At 38.3% G+C, this 16,513-nt stretch overlaps 1 long non-coding RNA gene across 1 annotated transcript; it reads left to right on the top strand.

Annotated features, from left to right (window-relative positions):
• The first annotated feature begins 342 nt into the window (after window positions 1-342).
• Window positions 343-11,657, top strand: LOC127945162 (uncharacterized). Its single transcript, XR_008150539.1, has 3 exons — window positions 343-412; window positions 4,181-4,314; window positions 10,184-11,657. It is a non-coding gene; the product is annotated as an uncharacterized LOC127945162 (long non-coding RNA).
• Window positions 11,658-16,513: the final 4,856 nt, after the last annotated feature.

A 16,513-nucleotide genomic window follows, 5' to 3' on the forward strand; every position in this document is an offset into this window, starting at 1 on the left:
AAAGATGACTGCAAATATTACATTTCTGAAAACCTGGCATCTTGTTACTAACTTATCTTGTTACTTAAAATATCTAAATTTGACCAACACCTTTTCCATTTAATGAAAATGAATTCAAATACCAGAGATCCAGTGTGAGACCAGATCAAATATGATGTGCAGTGTCTGGACCACTGGAGGGCACTGTGGTTCTGTCAAGTCCACCTTCACACCTTCAGCAACGCGCTTTAAAAGCTTCAATGAAGAGACTCGTTTGTGTACTGAAGGACTCCGCCACACAAACATAAGGTTTAAAAAGTTTGCTCTTAAATCACAGATGTAACCTCAACAGCATATGTACGAAGACGGAGTGTGTCTGTGTTACAGGCGTGTGGGTCCCGAGAGACGTCAAAGATGCAAATACACAACTCGGGTAAATTCATTTACTGTCACAAAGCGTTCCCGGGAGACTCAACCGCTTTTAGTTTTTTAGGCACGGGAGCAGGAATGATATGTAACGTTAGTAGGGGAGACATTAAGCGCTGGTATATGAATGACCTTTGTGTCCAATTAAAGTGGGGGCGAACTAATACATTTTTAAAAGGCCACAGATATTTTGAGATGCTCATTTTTTTTTTACAAGGATCTAGATACTTTATTTGAATATTATTATGCCTGACTTCCTTCCAACGCCTCATTTACCAAATGAGTTGGTACTTTGATTCGGAGTCTCAGTAAACAAAACGAATTTGTGAACAGATTAATGAACCGGGAGCCGTTTGTTCATGGACTAACTGAGAACTGAATATGTGGTTTGGTGACCTTCATTTGAGATGGATGTTAATCAGGCGGCAAGGAAGTCGACCGGGTGCCGCCATCTTGTAGCAGAACTTCACTTGCGTTAGCATCCCATTGACTCCCATTCATTTTGGCGTCACTTTGACAGCGAATAACATCGTTAAAGATGAAGAAGGCGTTTAAAGACTCCATTTGCCCATTATTTATTTCTAAAGATACACAACAATGTATAAAGGTCTCCATTACCTTCTATGTTACATTATGGCCCCGTAGAAACAGTTTTTGTAAAAATAGGCTAACGATTGCGTCATAACCACTCGACTCTGTCGCACAGTAGAGAAATTACCATACAGACAGGAGGAGAAGCTTGCAGGCAATTAACTTAATATGGCGTACTGGCGTTACATTTTAAAATACTATACAAAATAATTAATCAGAATACTTACTCCTGCTCACTCACGCCCAAAGAACTCCCCGCTCAAGCTCGCCGTCTCTGCAAGATTAACGATGGCAGTTTGCACGCACAGCTACTAGAAGATTTACAAATGTCAGACAGGTTGTTGACGTCATCAAGCTTAGTTTGAGTCTGCGCGTCAGAAACAGAAGTGCTAAAAATGGGCTTTACTTGTCTCAGTTGAGTTCCAATGGGGTCGCTGTGTCCATTTCTTTTACTGTCTATGATGTTTATTCGACTCATTTAAATAACGCACAAAGGCCGCTTACTTTACGCCACCTACTGGCGTGGAGAAAATGCAACAGAATCAGTGAATTAATCTTCTTTTTTTTTTAGTTTAAAGCAGTGTTGTAGTCGAGACCGGCTCATTCGAGTCCGAGTCCAGATCGAGTCCAGAGATGGTCGAGTCCGAGTCAAGACCGAGTTCAGAAAGGGTCGAGTCCGAGTCAAGACCGAGACCAGAGAGATTGGGTCTGAGACAAGACCTAAAGAAATCTTCAAGAGTATGTAAAATGTATGATGGAAACAATAAAGGGTAAAAGGGCCACATAGTATGTGGTGTAAAGGTAATTTTACTAGAATTATGAATTGTTACTTGTCAATATTAAGTGCCCATTTTCACATAACATCGTTGTACCACTATTCACATCCATATAACCTTTCTAGTACACATAACATTACTGTACGACTCTATATTGTAATTCCACATAACACTTCTAGTACAAGTAACATTACTGTACCACTATACCTGTAAATGTTCAACTGTAACAGCTTTTACATAACTTTTAACCCTGAAGCTTAACTAATGACTAATATCCTGAAAATGTTTTGGATTATGTGCACTTTAGATGTTGTGAAGATTAAAGATGGGCATAATTACTTTTCAAAAAATTAAGTGAGGAGACCATCCTGCTAATTTCACTGGATGGTGGGTTTTAATGCAGGGTAAAATACACACTAGTCGAATTTTTTTTAGTTACGGAGGGCATACACACAAGAGCCGACTGACTGTCCAGGAAAATTTCATGCAAAAGTGTGTTTGTGCCAGGGGAAGAAAGCTGGTTGAAATGCCATATAAGTTCAATGCCTTCTGTCAGACATTTTTTGGGGGGGAGATGTTTAGTGTTGAGACAGTCAGTCTGTGTCTGTATTCATTATATAATTTAATTAAACAATATTTGTTTTTTTCTGTGACCATTTTGTCCTACTTTGTAAAAATAACACAGTTGAGAGAAATAATGTAGCAATGTGGCTTTCTGGAAAGCGGGATCACTACAGGCGGATGGCAGGAGGGTAACTTAGGCCGGTGACACACTGGCTGCGTGGCGTCTCTGCTGCGTGCCAGAAGCGTGGTGGCTGCTTCGCGTTTTCTGTGTCTTTACACACCAGAAGCGTGTCTGACGCAGCGCTGGCGCGCTGCTTCTGCTATAGGTGACATAGAGAGAGGCTGCCGAAAAACCAGGCTCTTGCAAAATAGAGTATGTTTGACAGGTGCAATATTTGAAAATCGATAATTATTTATTTATTTTTTTAAATTACATTTATATCTGAATTTATGCCAACCTATAGACTTTCAAATATCAAAATGTCATGAATTAATATGTATTTGTGTACATAATGACACAAGTGACATATAAACATATTTTCCTAGTTTATTTTGCCTGGAAACGCTTCCAACACGCGCGTGTTCGCGTGAAAAATAGGCGTCGGTTCTATTTCTAGCATGCACGCATTTTCCGCGCGGCTCGAGCTGCGCCTGGGATGCGCGTCTCACGCAGGCAGTCTGCAAGCTCTAACCTGTTAACATGGGAGCCGAATTAAAAACAGACACGCCACGCAGTTGAGACGCTTGCGCCATGCATCCAGTGTGTCGCTGGCCTAACGTCTCAAGTCAAAAGAAAATCACCAGTCATTGGATGTATCAATCATACATCAATTTAAAGAAACATTAACATACAGCAATAATCATGAAATATTTTGATTGGGACTCGAGTGGACTCGGGCATAAGTCCGATTCCTAATATGTTCGAGTCCGAGTCAATACCGAGTCAAAATGCACACGAGTCCATGACAAGACCGAGACCATTAAAATACGGTCTCGAGACCGAGTCCAAGACCGAGTCCGAGTCTCGAGTACTCAACACTGGTTTAAAGTATCCGAGTCAAACCTAAGCCACAATTAAAGCAAGGTTTACCATTTTTTCAGAAAAGGAGCTCCCCATCCAGACTCTTGTTTAACCCAAAAATCTCATAATATTTAATACCAACATTTAACATTTAAAAATAAAACGTTAAAATGTAATTGCATTACTTCAAATTGAAATACTTTTATGTGTCTACTCGACTCCCGTTTGAAAAAACTTAAAACAAAATATGGGGAAGCTGAAGTGAGAAGTCAGTCAATCATTCTCTAAGAAAAAAACATTGATTTGATGTCCTTCTGTTAGAGCTTTATTGTAGAGATCATATTTTGACATTAGGTTTGCTAATGAAAAAAAGAGCATGCTGTTAAAACAGTCAGTCAGAGCGGATGCCATGCTTCATTTGATGTGATGCCGGGGACAGAAGTACAGTCTGTTCAGTGTTTTTTTAGATGTTGTGAACCTGACAAACTTCAAGTGTTTCTTTCCAGTTGAACAAACACATTATTTTAAATATGTAAAATAAATTATAATTGCATACAAGCACACTTTTTTTCAGGATTTCAGACAATGCAAAAATGCCCTATATACCAAAACTTATTTAAAGTACCGACTTTTGGATGAGATGTTCTGTCAATGCATGGATGAGTCAGTAATGATATGTCTGTCTCCACCGGTTTATATGCGTGTGGGGAGAGACAGAATTCATCTGTGACATTTATATGTGTGTAAGGGACAAACAAAAATAGACAAGTGTCAGAGAGAGCTGCAATGTATCCATGTTGTTATGTGTATTTTTTTCTGCCAGAGCCCATCTTCACCAAGGCATTGTCTTCATTCCACTGTAAAGAGGAGTTCATGGCTGCTTGCTGTGTCATGGCATTTCAACACCATCAGAAAATCATTACAGATCCAAGAGGAACAAAGATAGACATGTCAGATGTAAGTCAAGTCACCTTTATTTATATAGCGCTTTAAACAAAATACATTGCGTCAAAGCAACTGAACAAATTTAATTAAGAAAACAGTTTGTCAATAATGCAAAATGACAGTTAAAGGCAGTTCATCATTGAATTCAGTGATGTCATCTCTGTTCAGTTTAAATAGTGTTTGTGCATTTATTTGCAATCAAGTCAATGATATCGCTGTAGATGAAGTGACCCCAACTAAGCAAGCCAGAGGCAACAGCGGCAAGGAACCGAAACTCCATCGGTGACAGAATGGAACAAAAAAAACCTTGGGAGAAACCAGGCTCAGTTGGGCCAGTTCTCCTCTGACCGGACGAAACCAGTAGTTCAATTCCAGGCTGCAGCAAAGTCAGATTGTGCAGAAGAATCATCTGTTTCCTGTGGTCTTGTCCTGGTGCTCCTCTGAGACAAGGTCTTTACAGGGGATCTGTATCTGGGGCTCCAGTTGTCCTGGTCTCAGCTGTCTTTCAGTTTTCATGTTTGATAGGGAGCCAGTGCAGTGTTGACAGGACCGGGCTAATATGGTCATACTTCCTGGTTCTAAGAAATCTTGCTGCTGCATTTTGGACTAGCTGTAGTTTGTTTACCAACCGTGCAGAACAACCACCCAATAAAGCATTACAATAATCTAACCTTGAGGTCATAAATGCATGGAAAAATGCAAATGCTGGAAACACGTCTTTCTAAGGAAAGATTGCTATCAAATAGCACACCTAGGTTCCCAACTGATGACAAAGTCTTAAGACAGTGTTGTAGGTTATTACATGCAGACTTTTTAGGTCCTATAATTAACACCTCTGTTTTTTTCAGAATTTAGCAGTAAGAAATTACTTGTCATCCAGTTTTTTTATATCGACTATGCATTCCATTAGTTTTTCAAATTGGTGTGTTCCACCGGGCTGTGAAGAAATATAGAGCTGAGTATCATCAGCATAACAGTGAAACCTAAGACATGCAGATGTTACCCAGTGACATAATGCAACATATCTGCATTCTTGCATTATGAACAACTATGATATCCGGTTCGCGAATGAAGCATTCGATGTAACCGGATCTTTTTGAACCAGTTCACTAAATCGAACTGAATCATTTTAAATGGTTCGCGTCTCCAATACGCATTAATCCACAAATGACTTAAGCTGTTAACTATTTTAATGTGGCAGACACTCCCTCTGAGTTCAAACAAACCAATATCCCGGAGTAATACATGTACTCAAACAGTACACTGACTGAACTGCTGTGAAGAGAGAACTGAAGATGAACACCGAAATTTGGAGCTAAATATGCAGTGATGATATGGTGATGTAATCCTTTCAAAATATCTTGCGCTTCATATTAGCGGTCTTTCAACTGCTTTTTAAATAATAACTAACAATTTAGGTTCATGGAAATGTCTCATAGGCCTGAGATCTTAAAGGACTATTGCAGGGGTTTGCAAACTTAAACATCAAAAGACACATTTTGGCCCCTTTCTCACCGAATAAACCTCAAAATGAAAATTTGTCATTGTTTACTCATTCTCATAACTTTTCTTCTGTAGGATACAAAATGTCTGCACAGGGAAAGTTAATTGGTTCCAATTTTGTTCGAACCCCAACATTTCTCAAAATATTTTATTTTGTATTCTATAGAGAATTTTTTTTTACAGCTCTGGAGCAAAATTAGTGTGCGCAAATGAGGACAGAATTTTCATTTTTTCATCTCTTAAAATTTGAATACAGTTTTGGCTGTACAGGACAAACTGGTTATTGTTTATGTTATAAATGTATAAACCGGCAGAAGTAAAGATTTTCAGCTACAGTATTGTATGGTTTTAGAAGACATGGAATACTGGAAGAGGTGGATTTGGACTGCTTTGTTGTACTTTGTCAGTTTTTTTGTACTTGAAGCCACCTTTCCACTGACATTTCACATATGATACGCATTTTGCCCTTTAGAGACACTCTAAAGCACTTCACTTGAAACTTGCAAACAGGTCATGAACCAGCGGTTACCCTCCTCTTATTCACCTTGTGTAAGATTAATGAATTTATGAATTTATCCACACAAAACAAATTATCACTGATATATCTGACATAAAAGCATAGTAGGTTTTCTAGGGTTAATCAATGTAAATTATTATATAATAATTATAAAATGTTTATTTCTGATATAATTTATTAATAATTGTGCATTTTATAAATATACTGTTTGCCAAGTCACCAACTTTTGAGTGAGGGCAATATATTTCCCCATGCAAATTTGGTCAAGTTGGTTTCAAGCTGTAACATGAAATTGGCATGTTGACTGTCGAGTGATGATTTGAAACTGACTTCTACATGCTACACTATTGGCAATAGACAGGTAGGCTTTTTTTGACCACACCATCATTTTAGTGAAAAATGTGGCTAATTCTCACTTCACGCTCTTATTTTTGACTTAAATGCATCACAGCCAGTTGGGTGGTCATATATGGTGTTGTTGCAAAAGTCCCAAAATTTAAACTCATCCAAAGCTCCAAATAAATATGAGAATTCTAGAAATTTCCAGTCTATCATTCTGAGAAAGGTAGTCTTTTTTTATCATATGTAAAAAAGGTTGAATCATTTGGAATGCACTATTACTTTCTAAAATAAGCTTGAAACAAATATTCAAATACTTGCAGGAAGTCTTAAACATCCAACGCTGTTTGATCAGTGATTAGTGATGATTAGGTGGTAGCTCTGAATCTACAAATTCACCAGGTCAGTTTCAGTATGTGGCCTTTTGGCCTGCCAGTGTTTTGAACATACAACACCCCCCTCCCCTGCACTGTAATTTGTTTAGATGTTGAATTATGAACTAATTGCCTATAATTACTGCTTCGCACCACTATTAATCCATGATGTGTGGTTCCAGGAACACTAGTCTGGATTTGTATAATGAAGTAATTAGTTCAATTGTAGAAGAAATAAAGGAGAGGACACTTACTTTCACTTTTAAGAAGAAGAGAAGCACTCAAATGATAAGAAAGAGGATGTCGGTGTGTGTCGGACATATTTTGCTTGTGCATGAGCTCATTTCCTGCTGCACTGCTCATCATGGTGAATTAGGTCCTTCTGTACTCCGTTCTAAACCTTTCAGTGCTCTCTCCCGTGTGTTTTCATTGCCGTCCTCGCCCAGTCTATCCTGTCTATTTGAGGTTGACATACAGACTGCATTGTCTGCAGGTATTGTCATTGTTATTAGCCTTGTGGATTACTTCAGGGGGTATGTGCAAGCTCAGGGGAGAAGGAGCCAGGCTGGATAATTAGTTTTTCCTCAATGCCAGATGAGCACACAAACAGGAAGTGCTAAGATTGTCAAGGCAGCAGCAGCCACGCTGCATTCCAGCGCAGCCTCCCCTACATCCCCATCAAAACACTGACAGGACAATGGCAGTGGTCTCGATGGAGGTAACAGATTACTGTCATTATGTTCTGTCATGTGCTTTATTTCAAAAATGTCTTTATGAGAAGCAATGGGAACTGGAGGCGTCAGCATGCACGGCTGTCTAACTATAGCTTAAATAGCACTCTAGATGAGATAACAGCCAATAGAAGACACTTTGAGGCAAGTATCATGGGTCATAATCAGCCATCAAAGGCACATTTAATATTGAGTTTCATACTGATGAACATGGTTTTATTAGTGTCCTGAACATCCGTTACTTGGTCTGCGTGTGTCCTCTGGGTGGCGGATCTCTGATGTCACAACACTGAGGAGGGGACAGCGACGCGTTGATGCTTGGCCCTGGATTTGGTTCTGTTGCCATGGGATACATATACAGTATGCTAATAAGCAAGATGACCACATTTATGAGCAGTGCACCAACCAATCCAAGCAGGAGGCTGTAAATTACAGGCCATAGTCTGTCTAGATAGAAGATGGGGCTGACAAGGTGGCACTTGTTGCCTTTTCACCACCAAGTCTACATCTTTCCAGGTGAACCCTTAAGTTGTCAAACAAGCAGAAACTACAGTTGTTAGCTTGATTCATCTATTTCATATGCTACAGACAACTATATTTGATTAAATATATCACTCAAGTTAAGTTAGTGAATATTATTTGTGTAGGCCAATGTTTTCCCGGGAAAATATTATTTGTTATTGCAAAAAAAAAAAAAAAAAAGTAATGGGAAAAAGAACACTTACTATTTAATGGAAAATAGAAACAGAATTCAGTTGAATTAACCGAGGCATAAAGCTTGTTAACGTGACCTAGTGGATGATTTCTTTCAAAATTCTTACAGACTTTTGGGGCCAAGAGTTGAAGATGAGTTTCCTTCCGATCCGCAGGGGTGCTGCACAAGATCCCAGTCCTAATACCCCCCTCCCCCCTGAAAATTTATATTCCAGACTTTTCAAGGGCCCTCATTTCCTTTGGGGCCCTGGTAATCAGTACTGGTTTTACCCCCAGTCCGACGCCCCTGCCGATCGGCCTCCGTTAACCTTGTGCAGTAGGTACTAAGATTTCATTGGCTGATGACGGACATGTTTTTTGAGATACACAAATGTCGTCATAGATGTCTGTGGCAACCCCCCAGATGTAGCACCGTCACTTGCCCAAATAAATAATAACAAATAAATGTTGTTCTTGTGAACTTCCCATTCATCAAAGAATGCATCATGGTTTCCACAAAAATATAAAGCAGTACAAATGTTTGTATCATTAATAATGATACATTTTACATGCACACCAAATAAGCATATTAGAATGATTTCTGAAGGATCATGGGATGCTAAATACTGCAGTAATGTTGCTAAAAATTCAGCATTGCCATCCCAGGAAATTTTAAATTAAATTTTAAAAATAGAAAACGGTTATTTTGACAGTATAAATTGTTTTCACAGTATTACTGTTTTCACTGTACTTTTGATCAAATAAATGTAGCCTTGTTCTGAGATCCCAAAACATAAACATATGACACACCACATTTATAAGTCAACAATGCCTATTCAGTGCTCAGAAACTTAGCTTGCTCTGGACATTATACGTTATAACAGGATCTCAAGGGAAAAGATATGAAAACTATATGATATTATTCCCTTTGAAATGTTTGCATAATAGCATATTTAATTACACTTTTAAAATAGAGACCCAAGAATATTACTCACATGACTTAACACATCGCTCTTTCTAAGGCATCTCACCCTGTTTTGCAGAGTACTGCAGTACCTCTACATGGTCCTCATGATCCTCATGATATTCTGATTCATGCCTCTCCAGATGGGTGGCCATGTGGCTAACAAATTCATGGTAGCCATCCACATATTTCTGCATAGCAAGAGTCTTGTCCTGGTTGATGTTCTTACCCTCCTTTTTGACCGTTGTCTTTACTCATACAGTTTTAACATTAATTCACTTTGTTACTTAATTGCAATTATGCTGGAGGCAGTTCTAGCAGCTGTTTATTTGTGACATTAATTTTATAGTCGTACAAGTCAAAAGCGATTCTTGCGATACATTAAGAAATCAAACACACAGTAATGGCCTTCATGAACAGCTGGAAATGAGATTAACTAAGTGTACCAGGCCCAATAAATATACCAAGTATAATGATGCGAGAACAACTGAAGACGATACACATGCCGGAACATAAGTATGCAATTTATCTAAGGTGCTGTCGCTGAGTGGCTACTCATGAGAGCCTGTTTACAGGCTGGCAATTAAAGCTCTTGTAATTGTTGCATTGTGCGCTTCCTGTATGCATCAGTTTCTGTGTTTGCAGAGGAATCGTTTTTATTTTCTGCAATACACCGCTTTGACTGAAGAATGTACTTGGGCTATCAAGCCTGAAATTTTTCCCCTCTTCTTCTCTGTTTATCGTTTTCTCCCTTTAACAGAGATGATGAAAGGAACAGATGGTGTGTAGTGGATCTGATGTCCGCTCCAGTGAGCCTGCTGTCATATCGCTTGCACCTTCTCATATCCGATGGTATTCGGACGTGTCGCCTGCACACCGGACCACGATCACTGCCAGAGGAGTAACAGGGTGCAAAGTGCATCTCATCAGAAATGTATAAAATAACACTATACGCTGCTGAGTTTAATCTTTTGGTGGGTAAGATGGATTCCTCTGAATTAGCTTGATGCTTGTTGCATCAGTGGTGTGTAAAATTAAAAAAAAAAAAAGGTGATGAAAAGCATTTTTGCGAAACTTTTGTGTCTTGCAGGCTCCATTCTTGGCAAATGAATAGCATGTTAGCTGTGGTTTTGTAGAGGTCCCTGAAGTGAAGTACTGTACTGTATGTAGTTTCACTATGGTAAAATAGGCCTACTTTGTCCTATTTATTTTGTACATGTATCTTTCTCAAAAAATGTTGACTTCTGACTAAATCATGAAGTTTTGAGATCAGTTCTTTTGAAATATGATAAACTTTAAAGAAACATATATATATATATATATGTATATGTTCATTTGAACTTTCTTAAATTATTTAATTTAAAATTGTACCTTTTATATAGGACATATTGAATATTTGAACTTATATTTATCAAAAGAAGATCATTCTACATTTAAATCTGAATTTGAAAGTAAACAACTTGGGAACAACAATAAAATTCAGCTATTTATGAAAAAAAAGTAAAATAATACACCAAGAAAACACCAAAACAACAATCAATAAAACTATAATCATTTACAAGTGATTTTAGGCATCATGACATTTTAATCTTCAGTATGAAAATGGATATTCATTTTAAGATAATAAATACTGTATTTGTAATTAGCATGCGTGATTAAATATCGGATCAATTAGAATGATACTGTTATATTAAATAAGTTCTATTAGCTGATAACCACAACGATAACAATATTTTGTGCATCCCTACTCAATATTGTACACATTGTAGGTTGTTTTGTCAGTTCTATTGTGTGCAGCTGATTTATAGCAATGTCAATCCTCCAGATCTGTTGTAATGCACGAGACAGCTCGTCGTTACATATCTGCATGCCATGAATCTGCAGCCTGTCCTTAAGCACTGAGAGACAGGGGGTCTGCTGATCTGACAATCACACACAAACACACACATATGCATGATATCAAACATGCTCCAAACTGGCAGAGGGAGAGCAGCCAGCAATAATAGCAACAGCTCTTCAATTGTTCAGTCAATTAAACAATTCAATCATGTCCCACTGACTCGATAGATTTCATTTCTGATGAAAAGGGATTATTTCAACATTTCGTTTGGTTGAGATGTCTCTTGAGTGGACCTCATGATGACAGACCGATGTGTGCAGTGGAGATAAACAAATGCATTTGGCTGCTCATGACCTCTTCATGTCAATTCACACAGCACACTGCTGGATTTCATTAGCATAAAACAAATAAGAATCAATTTATTTAAACCGCTTACTTGATTTTCTACTTACGTGTGTTTCTTCTTCTTCTTGACCGCAGTAACTGGTTCCTTTTTGCAGACAGTCGATCTAAATGTTGGAAGATGCTCTCCTCAGGTTGAGATATGGCAGAGATGAGCTTCTCACACTCATGAGCTGTCAGCAGCTCCACCAGACGCTCCAGATGGTGGGGTCCAATTTCATCCATTTCAGTATGTTGTAGTTTCCCTCCTATTTGTTATTACCTTTTATTCAACTAAACGATTCATGTCTAGAGATGCAGTACACTTTAATAATATTTGGTTATAATAATTTGTCATGTAACCCCCCCCCAACATACACACACATTAGGTATATATACATACAGTCGAGCCTGTACTATTCTAGGAGTACCGGTGTCATGCTTGACATTCTTTATGCATGCTGTTATAACTGCTCTGAGACCATCCTTTGAGGAATGTATAGAACAGTTGTGAATACCATGGGAGGCAGGCACATGACATTGCAGAGAAGAAGATTAATCAGTTAATGGGGATGTATGATATAGGAGAGACACGTTTCCCTTTCCCCCTTTATCACTGTCAACTTCAGCGAATAAACCATCCTCTCATGTCAATACTGCACAGCAGGTGGATAACTCAGTAAGAACTTTGTGACTGTTTATTATTTGCTTCTGCTGCAATCCATCTCCACTCACCTGTATCATCAGCAAAACTTGGTCTGAGGGAGATGAGGAGAAAGAAGCTGAGCACCGCAGTTACAGCTCTTGGTCTGTCTTTATTTTCAAATCATCTGGAATCATGAGTCATCAAGTGTGAAATTTGAAACTAAACAATCTGTTCTGTTCTCTAGAAAATGGCTTTGTTTGACCGGTTTTTGCTTTAGGAACAGCCAGTGCTGGAGGCCGCGATCACCATGGATTGAAATAGTCAGGGTCTTTAGCAAGCACACCTTTCCATTTCTCCTTATCCTCTTTGACTTTTTTTCTTCTCCTAGGGGATTTTAATTAAAAATTAACCAGTATGAATGTGAATTTAGCACAAAGCTATATTTTCCGCCAAAATAATAATATTTGCTTGAGACAGGTTACATTTTTATACCTTCACACTATTTTTTACAAAATTATATTTTTACATTTTAGAGTTTCTATTGAATAAAGTATCCTAGAATAATAGTAATGCAACAAAATAATAAAATTTCTCTCTCACACACAAATCTATATTTCTGTCATGACAACTCTTGCATGATATTATATTCGCAGTGTTAATGTGTTTGGTCTTGGTGGAATAGATCTGCTATGCTGCACCATCAGAGCAAGTAGCTGCTGCACATATAATACATGTGAAATAACCCCCATGCATAACGTACATGAAATCACCCCTTAGTAAATCTATACAGGTGGAGCTGGGGAAGGCGGAGGGTTTATGAAGCGCGCTGCATCTGCTATAGCAAGCACTAGCCAAGTATTTGAATGTTGAGCAGAAAGCTTATTGGCTGCTGATGTAAAAAGAATCCAGTCAGCTGTGCAATGTGATTGGTGATGTGATTATATCAGATTGAATCAGCCTGCGCCATTTAGAGTTTCACAAGAGAACTTTGTATATACGAAAACAAAACTAAAATCTTTTAAAGAGATTTCTTGGTCATTGTTTAGTTTTTGATGTTGACTGGATATCTGTAATTTTTAAAGCTTGTTGCTTGTTACACATTCCTGTTAACTTTGAGTGGTTAGATCAGATGTGAGATAAAAATAGTTATTTTGAAAAGTGTTTGAGCGTTTTATGCTTTGAAAATCTGTTTGTATTTAATAGGGATATTAAAACAGGTTAGATTATATATACTATGTCAGCATATATACAGTACAGACCAAAAGTTTGGACACACCTTCTCATTCAAAGAGTTTTCTTTATTTTCATGACTATGAAAATTGTAGTGTCACACTGAAGGCATCAAAACTACAGTATGAATTAACACATGTGAAATTATATATAGAATTATATACATAAAAAAAGTGTGAAACAACTGAAAGTATGTCATATTCTAGGTTCTTCAAAGTAGCCACCTTTTGCTTTGATTACTGCTTTGCACACTCTTGGCATTCTCTTGATGAGCTTCAAGAGGTAGTCACCTGCAATGGTCTTCCAACAGTCTTGAAGGAGTTCCCCGAGAGATGCTTAGCACTTCTTGGCCCTTTTGCCTTCTGTCTGCAGTCCAGCTCACCCCTAAACCATCTCGATTGGGTTCAGGTCCGGTGACTGTGGAGGCCAGGTCATCTGGCGCAGCACCCCATCACTCTCCTTCTTGGTCAAATAGCCCTTGATGCCTTCAGTGTGACTCTACAATTTTCATAGTCATGAAAATAAAGAAAACTCTTTGAATGAGAAGGCCACAATTATTGGCCTTTATTCAATACTTTTTGAAACCTCCATTTGCCAGTTTAACAGGTCTAAATTTCCTTCTATAATGCCTGATGAATGTTTTATCAGTTTGTATTTGATAGAATCAAAGATGCCACGTGTCTAAACAAGATGTCCAGGAGCTCCAGCATAAATATAGGCCCACAACATAAAAAATACAACAGTATATTTCATTGTACACATGGGGTACTTTTTATCTCTGTGTTCACCAAACCCATCTTGAGTATTTCTGCTGCTTAAAAGCTCGTTTTTTAGTTTCATCTCACCACAGAAGCCAGTCCCAAGTTCCAATCATGTCTGATAACTGAATATCCTGGAGTTTGTTTTTGGATGAGCTAGGATAGTTTTTCTTGAAACCCTCCCAAACAACATGTCTTGATGTACAGTATTGTTCAAAATAATAGCAGTACAATGTGACTAACCAGAATAATCAAGGTTTTTCGTATATTTTTTTATTGTTACGTGGCAAACAAGTTACCAGTAGGTTCAGTAGATTCTCAGAAAACAAATGAGACCCAGCATTCATGATATGCACGCTCTTAAGGCTGTGCAATTGGGCAATTAGTTGAATTAGTTGAAAGGGGTGTGTTCAAAAAAATAGCAGTGTGGCATTCAATCACTGAGGTCATCAATTTTGTGAAGAAACAGGTGTGAATCAGGTGGCCCCTATTTAAGGATGAAGCCAACACTTGTTGAACATGCATTTGAAAGCTGAGGAAAATGGGTCGTTCAAGACATTGTTCAGAAGAACAGCGTACTTTGATTAAAAAGTTGATTAGAGAGGGGAAAACCTATAAAGAGGTGCAAAAAATGATAGGATGTTCAGCTAAAATGATCTCCAATGCCTTAAAATGGAGAGCAAAACCAGAGAGACGTGGAAGAAAACGGAAGACAACCATCAAAATGGATAGAAGAATAACCAGAATGGCAAAGGCTCAGCCAATGATCACCTCCAGGATGATCAAAGACAGTCTGGAGTTACCTGTAAGTACTGTGACAGTTAGAAGACGTCTGTGTGAAGCTAATCTATTTTCAAGAATCCCCCGCAAAGTCCCTCTGTTAAAAAAAAGGCATGTGCAGAAGAGGTTACAATTTGCCAAAGAACACATCAACTGGCCTAAAGAGAAATGGAGGAACATTTTGTGGACTAATGAGAGTAAAATTGTTCTTTTTGGGTCCAAGGGCCATAGGCAGTTTGTGAGACGACCCCCAAACTCTGAATTCAAGCCACAGTACACAGTGAAGACAGTGAAGCATGGAGGTGAAAGCATCATGATATGGGCATGTTTCTCCTACTATGGTGTTGGGCCTATTTATCGCATACCAGGGATCATGGATCAGTTTGCATATGTTAAAATACTTGAAGAGGTCATGTTGCCCTATGCTGAAGAGGACATGCCCTTGAAATGGTTGTTTCAACAAGACAATGACCCAAAACACACTAGTAAACGGGCAAAGTCTTGGTTCCAAACCAACAAAATTAATGTTATGGAGTGGCCAGCCCAATCTCCAGACCATAATCCAATTGAGAACTTGTGGGGTGATATCAAAAATGCTGTTTCTGAAGCAAAACCAAGAAATGTGAATGAATTGTGGAATGTTGTTAAATAATCATGGAGTGGAATAACAGCTGAGAGGTGCCACAAGTTGGTTGACTCCATGCCACACAGATGTCAAGCAGTTTTAAAAAACTGTGGTCATACAACTAAATATTAGTTTAGTGATTCACAGGATTGCTAAATCCCAGAAAAAAAAAATGTTTGTACAAAATAGTTTTGAGTTTGTACAGTCAAAGGTAGACACTGCTATTTTTTTGAACACACCCCTTTCAACTAATTGCCCAATTGCACAGCCTTAAGAGCGTGCATATCATGAATGCTGGGTCTTGTTTGTTTTCTGACAATCTACTGAACCTACTGGTAACTTGTTTGCCACGTAGCAATAACAAATATACTAAAAACCTTGATTATTCTGGTTAGTCACATTGTACTGCTATTATTTTGAACAATACTGTAGGTGCTGTTTGACAAGTTTTTTTTGGTAAGATTTCTGAACCCGAGACTCCATTATTTTCTGCAATTCTCCAGTTGTGATCCTTGGACAGTTTTTAGCCACTCATACTGACCTCCTCACCATGCATTAGGATGATATAGGCACCCATCCTCTTCCAGGCAGTTTCATAACATTTTAGGTTGATTGGAAATTCTTAATTATTGCCCTGATGGGGGAAATGGGAATTTTCAGTGCTGTAGCTCTTTTCTTAAAACCACTTCACTAAATTTGTGAAGCTCAATTATCTTTTGCTGCACATCAGAAATACATTCTTTGGTTTTTCTCATTGTGATCGATGATTAAGCGAATTTGGGCTTTGTTTTCCCTCCTCTTTATATTTCTTTGAAAAAGGTAGCTATGGC

The sequence above is a fragment of the Carassius gibelio genome, chromosome A23 (genome assembly GCF_023724105.1).
Source record: "Carassius gibelio isolate Cgi1373 ecotype wild population from Czech Republic chromosome A23, carGib1.2-hapl.c, whole genome shotgun sequence".
Classification (NCBI taxonomy): Eukaryota; Metazoa; Chordata; class Actinopteri; order Cypriniformes; family Cyprinidae; genus Carassius; species Carassius gibelio.